At 43.8% G+C, this 6,221-nt stretch overlaps 1 long non-coding RNA gene across 1 annotated transcript; it reads left to right on the top strand.

Moving 5' to 3' along the window:
* The first annotated feature begins 456 nt into the window (after window positions 1–456).
* LOC134483648 (uncharacterized) lies at window positions 457–1,907 on the top strand. The gene is made up of 2 exons (XR_010060489.1): window positions 457–1,181; window positions 1,641–1,907. It is a non-coding gene; the product is annotated as an uncharacterized LOC134483648 (long non-coding RNA).
* The last annotated feature ends 4,314 nt before the right edge of the window (window positions 1,908–6,221 follow it).

Here is a 6,221-nt window from a genome sequence, read left to right as displayed (position 1 = left end):
CACACTCGTAAATATTATTGTCTAATTTGAGGCTGGAGCAGATGGTGCCTTGGGAATCTATTATGTTTAGTGTGAATGAGTTATAGGCTTTGTCAGGTAATACCTGGGTAGGACAATGATTATGAAAGTAGCAGTTTTAAAAGCCTGGATCTATTCCAACCTCCCCATTGCTATTCATGACAAAAAAATAAATCCTCGTAAAAGGAAGAGGTACTTGTTCAAAGCACCACCTCTACAGAAGCAAGGCTAGACATAGGTCAAAGCCAGCTCAGATCGACCTCAGATGTTCTGTCCTTTGTTCCTAGAGTCCCTACGCTTACATTAATGTTGAGTGTATTAATATCTTTTCTGTTGCCATAACGGAACACCTGAGGCTTGGTAATTTATAAAGTAAAGAGGTTTATTTGGCTCAGGATGCTAATGACTGGAGAGGGTCAGAGCAACACGGTACCTACATCCTTGTGAGACTGTTATGGTCCTATCTTCACCTATAGAGATAGGAAAGGGAGACTGGAAGGACACATGAGTACCAACCACACTGAGTGGTTTCACTCTCTCACAACCTACCATGTTAACTTTCCCGGAGAGACGCAACCACATGTCCACTCACCCAGATGGGCACCAGTGACAACAAAGTGCAAATTCACGAACATCCGACGTGGTGACCCCGATAACTTCACTGAGCTTTCCAATAGGTCTAGACACCTACATTGCCTCCAAGCCCCGACCCGTCCATCCTAGGTGGAATCTGCATCATAGAATCCTGTTTTAAATTAACCTTTCATATATTCTAGCATTTCCCAATATCACTCACAGCTGGGGGAGGGGAACCTCAGGTGAAGGTCTCATGACCAACGGTTGGTCCCTTCCTCTATCTCCTAGGGAGTGTCAATAGCTCAGTTATCACTGCCAAAGACCTACTGAACACCATATCCTTCTGCTCTGGTTGCTATGGTTACTGAAGGCAAAGCCCAAGATGGCTGCTGCCTTACAACTTGGTCCCAGAGACAACTCTTAATCTGTAAGTAAGGGTGGAGCCTCCACAGCCCAGAGACCTCTCATTAGACCCTGCTTCTTAAAGGTGTCTGTGATTCAGCAATCTCACACAATAACCAAACTCACAGGAGCGTTCAGAGAATACTGTGAAGCCACAACAGACCTACAACACAGTCCTTGAAAATGTGAGTTCAGTGCAAGAGCGGATGCTCTCCTCAAGTCATGTGAAGGCACCTTGGAAATGAATTCTATGAAGCTTAAAATGTTGGACAAAAGGCTCTTCTAATTACATGGTTGTGCTTTGAATGAGAAGGCTTCTCTATAGGCTCATGTGTTTGAACATGTGGCCCCCAGGTGGTGTCTGTTTGGGATGGTTGTAGAACTTTAGGCAATAGAGACTAACTGGAGGAAGTGGTTCACTAAATACCCCCCCCAACCTCCCAAGCATTATAGTTGAGCCCCACTCTTCAGCTGTCTCCTTCCTAACTGCTGACCTGATAGGAGGTGCCAGGCTCAAGCTTTTGCTGCCACGCCCTCCCCTTCTGCTGCCACGCTTTCCCCGCCATGGTGGGTTTTACCCGCATTTTGAGCCAAAATATGTCCAATCCATCTTAAGTTGCTTTTGTCGGGATATTTTGTTTTAGCAACTCAGTCACTAACGCCATGCTGAGTTACCAGAACGAGTCCAAGAATTTCAAGCTCTAAGATGGAGAACGAGTCACTTCCCAGATCCCAAACAACCAGAACTTCGCTGGATAACAAGGCAAACGGATGCACTGCCCAGCTTGCAGACGTAAAGGCCCGTAAGCTGCTGGGTGCTCTCGGTAATGGGAGGTTCAGAATGCAGTTGATGGGTTAGTATCGTTTTTATTGTAAAAGCAAACTAAATTAAACTGATAGTTTTAATTAAATTTGAATCGGCTGTGATTTTACTCAGTTTTAGAGGCCACTTGAGACGCAAGTGTTGCACTTAAAAGCATAGGGTTGTAATTAGTGACATCTACATTTGTTATAATGGTTACTGCGCTTTATTGGATCTGTTCGGGAGTAAACGAAAGCTCAGCATATTCAGAGGGGGCATCTCAGGACAGGTCAGCCTGGGGAGCCTGTCGTATCTCTGTTTGAATGTTAGGCAACTATACAGGCCATGGAAAAGGGAGCTCTGTGGTTTTGTGGTCCAGCTACCAGCTAGACGCTTGGACTGCCTCAAGCTGGAATTATCTCTGGACACCGTGATTTAGTTTTCTGAACTCTAACTCTGAAGAGTTCAAATTCTGGGCACGCCAAGGCTTTGCTCAGTCTTCTCGTATACCTGGAAATCAGGTCTGTGCTTCGTGGGCTGGTACAGCAGTGGTCCCTTTAGGGGGTGATGGGGTTTAGAGGAAATGAAGGTGGACCTGCCCTGGTGGGATTGATAAGGAAAGATTATAATTGCTGTCTCTACCATTGTGACAGTGAAGACAGAAGGGATCTTCTGTCTCCCAGTTGGGATGATGGCTTCTGTAGGAACACTGCAACTGGATCTTATCCTTCTAGTCCTCAGATCATCAAGAGCTTGTCTTCTGTTGTGAAAGCAATCCAGCTTCCCAGAGCCTTTCATTTTAATTTTGGATCATCAAGTATCTGCTAATATGCTATGAAAATCAATGGAGCTAGTTGGCTACTCCAGTACATACTGAAGAGCAATGTCACCAATTTCCTGAAGAGGGCGTTGTCTCCTAGATTTAGTACTGTCCAGCCCAGGCAAGAGCAGACTCTTAACCAGCAGTTCTCAACCTGTGGGACTCCAACCTTTTGTGGCAGTTAAATGACCCTTTCACAGGGCTCGCCTAAGACCACCAGAAAACATATATATTTATATCATACTTCCTAATAGTAAGAAAATTTCAGGTATGAAGTAGCAACAAAAATAATGTTATGGTTGAGGGGGAGGTCACCACAGCATGAGGGATTATACTAAAGGGTCACAGCATTAGGAAGGTTGAGAACCACTGCTCTAAACTGTGGGTGGCCTGGACAGGGGTGAATGTAGAGTCTCGTTTTTGATGTTCAGTTCTTCAGGAGATGCCACCTTGCGTTCCATGATTTAGTTCAGTTTGGTCATAACCTATCTTGAGTTGTTAGCATTATCTTGATCTAGGCCAAGAAGGGCTAGCCTCTACTTCAGAAGCTTCCAGAACTTCTGACAAACTAGCTACTTACGAAGGGTTCCCATGACTCCTTTCTTGGGTTAGATTGTTTGATAGGGTAACTCACAGAACTCAGGAACATTTTCATTTGTATGTACTTATTTATTTAAAAAGTGCATAAAACAGCAATCGGACAGTGGATATTCTGTTCTCTTAGCAGGGGATGGTGTAGGGGATAAGGTGCAGTGTTTCCTTGCCTGCTCTGAGTGTATCACCCTCTCTATCTCTCTGTGACCAACATCTTGGACACTCTCTGAACCTTACAGCTCACAGGTTTTATGGAAGCCTCCTCACTAAGACATGGTGATTCTGAATTCCCTATCCCCGTTGTTTAAGAAAACCGGGGCTGTGGCTGAGACTTCTCTTTCCAGTTTAGTCTTTCTGGTGGTCCGTTCCCACAAGAAGCCCACCGAGAGCTCTCTCATTAGAACAGAAGGTATGTCTATCACCAGAAAGTCTCAGAGATCCAGGAAGTCTGCTGTAAACCAGACCTAACATCATACAGAGCATGAAAGGTTCTCTTAGTAATTTCAGCTTCCTTATGTGAGGAACTGGGGCAGAGACTAACTATATGCTTCTTCCGGAGAAGAATTAGCATACCAACTTTATGCTAATTCCTGAGGAAGACATAAGCAAGCTCCACTGTGAGAAGTTGGAGTTGAGTCAGTTCAGTCTAAAGGGGGATCCTCAGAAAGATCAGCCGGAGGCAAACGTGGAATCGTGTTCTTGGAGCGTCACCACTGTGTTCTGCATCCGTGGGTTTGTCCATTTGGTGTTACTCTTCTAAAAATTGTTTGATGAGAGTGAGATTAAAGTACAAATTAAATTTATACTCACCGAATACTACAGAATTATTTAGAAAAAAAAAGCAATTACATTTTTGTCCATTTAATGGACTTTCCAGAGACAACTATTTTACTGGAACTATTTATCCTGAAAAATCATTGATCCCTTTTATTTATCAGCGTAGTTGTAGGCATGCACCACCCTAATGAATTTTTTCTTTGCTCGCTATTTTGTTCTAAGTTCTAAAGGATTTCTCCACTTTCTTTTTAAATATTGAGCTCTTTCTTTTATGTGATATCCTATCCCCGTTTCATGGGTAGTTTGCTAGTGTCCTAAAAGATGAGTTATTTATGTATTTATTCATCTCTTTTTTGGTGTTGTCACATCTTGTTACTCATATTGCTTTTCTCTGGTAAGCTATAGGCATGTGAGTCTCTATCCATATGTAAAGGTAGTTGGGGACACTGTCAGCTGTGATGCTTACTCTCAATTGTTGACTCGATGGGCTACACGGTTACATGGGAGATGGGCCTCTGGACATGCCTTCGGGGGATTACCTTGAGTAGGTTAACTGAGGTGGAAAGACTTGCCCACTGTGGGTGGCACAATTCCCTGGGCTGGGGTTCTGAATTATATAAAAAGGAGAAAATTGGCTAAGTACAAGCATTCACTACTTTCTGTTTCTTGACTGTGGGTGTAAGGAGGCCAGCTGCTCGGGCTGTGACTTCCTACCATGTTGGACTGAGACCTTGAACTGGGAGGCAAAACAAGAGCTATGTTGCTTTTGTCAGGAATTCTGTCACAGCAAGGAAAAGACATCAGTTTTCTCCTAGGGACAGCAGGCAAGGATACCTTGCTTTGAAAGCCTTAATAGCACCGTACACTGTGTTTTGAAGTCTTATCTGTATCCAGATTGTGCCCTGGCATCCCCAATTTTCTCCACTTGTTCATTCTTTTATATGTGCAGTCTTTGTGGTGTTGCGTCTCTATGGTTATTTTGTTTCAGATAGGTGTCCACCTTTAGAATGTTCTGTGCACACAGGAAGGGAGTTGATTATTCTATGAAGAGAAGTTCAGTTGCCCTATCTACATTCATGTGTTGGAATTCACGGGGGCCAAAAGAAGCAAGATTCACCCTTTTAAGACAGAGCGGTTCAAACTTAGAATTTTTCAGGAGTGTGATATATGTTCTGACCAAACACAGCAGGGCTTAAGCACATCAGCTATTAATAAATAACATTTTCTGAGAAAACAAACTTTGATTTGCTGGCAGCACTGAGACTTGAGGCCCTGCTACAAGGTGAATTTTAAGGTTGAATCTGGCGAGACTGTCAGTATTGAACCCTGAGCTTTGATCAAACGAAAACAAGTCTCAAATATTTGGTTCTGACTCTGCCGTTTCAAGTGCATTGATGCGGAATCTGTAGAACCTGAGCCTACTTAATACCATTCAATCAAAGAAGCAGATGACGAAGACGGACCTTGGGTTCAATGAACATGGAAGCTACAGGAAAAAGTCAAGTTTGGTTTCTTTCCAATCAATGTAAATTCAATTATCCTTACTCCTAGTGTCAATTGGATCATGGAACATAGAACACCAATGTTAGAATTTTTAGACTTGACAAAAGCTTTAATAGTCAAAATGTGTTTAGGATCTTGACAGGGTCTTGTGGCTATCTTGGGACAATTCTTAATTGTACAGATGAAAGGGAAGGGAAGGGAAGGGAAGGGAAGGGAAGGGAAGGGAAGGGAAGGAAAAGGAAGGGAAGGGAAGGGAAGGGAAGGGAAGGGAAGGGAAGGAAAAGGAAGGGAAGGGAAGGGAAGGGAAGGGAAGGAAAAGGAAGGAAAGGAAAGGGAAGGGAAGGGAAGGGAAGGGAAGGGAAGGGAAGGGAAGGGAAGGGAAGGGAAGGGAAGGTACCTGGAGAGGGAAAAGCTGTGGATCTGGGTAGACTTGTATTTCCATTTTTACTGGCCTTGAGGTGAGATTGTGGTATCGGTTCATAGTCTGTCATTGTTGAGAGCCCCATTGGAACTGTAAGAGTCTGAGAACACAGGATGTTGGTACATGCTAGTTCTCCTTGCCCAGATCTTCATGCTATCCTTATATCTAAACACGTGGGGGTGACTTTGGACACATTGGGTCAGTTATTGGCAGAATTGGGACTAGAAGGAAGATACGAAATTGAAGATCCCACCCACAAGAGCCTCTCTGTCACACAGTGAAACACAGCTGCCCACAGGTTGGACAGG

This window comes from Rattus norvegicus, chromosome 19 (assembly GCF_036323735.1).
Source record: "Rattus norvegicus strain BN/NHsdMcwi chromosome 19, GRCr8, whole genome shotgun sequence".
NCBI lineage: Eukaryota > Metazoa > Chordata > Mammalia > Rodentia > Muridae > Rattus > Rattus norvegicus.
Note: the sequence above shows the minus strand (reverse complement) of the source record. Positions and strands in the feature narration are given on the sequence as shown.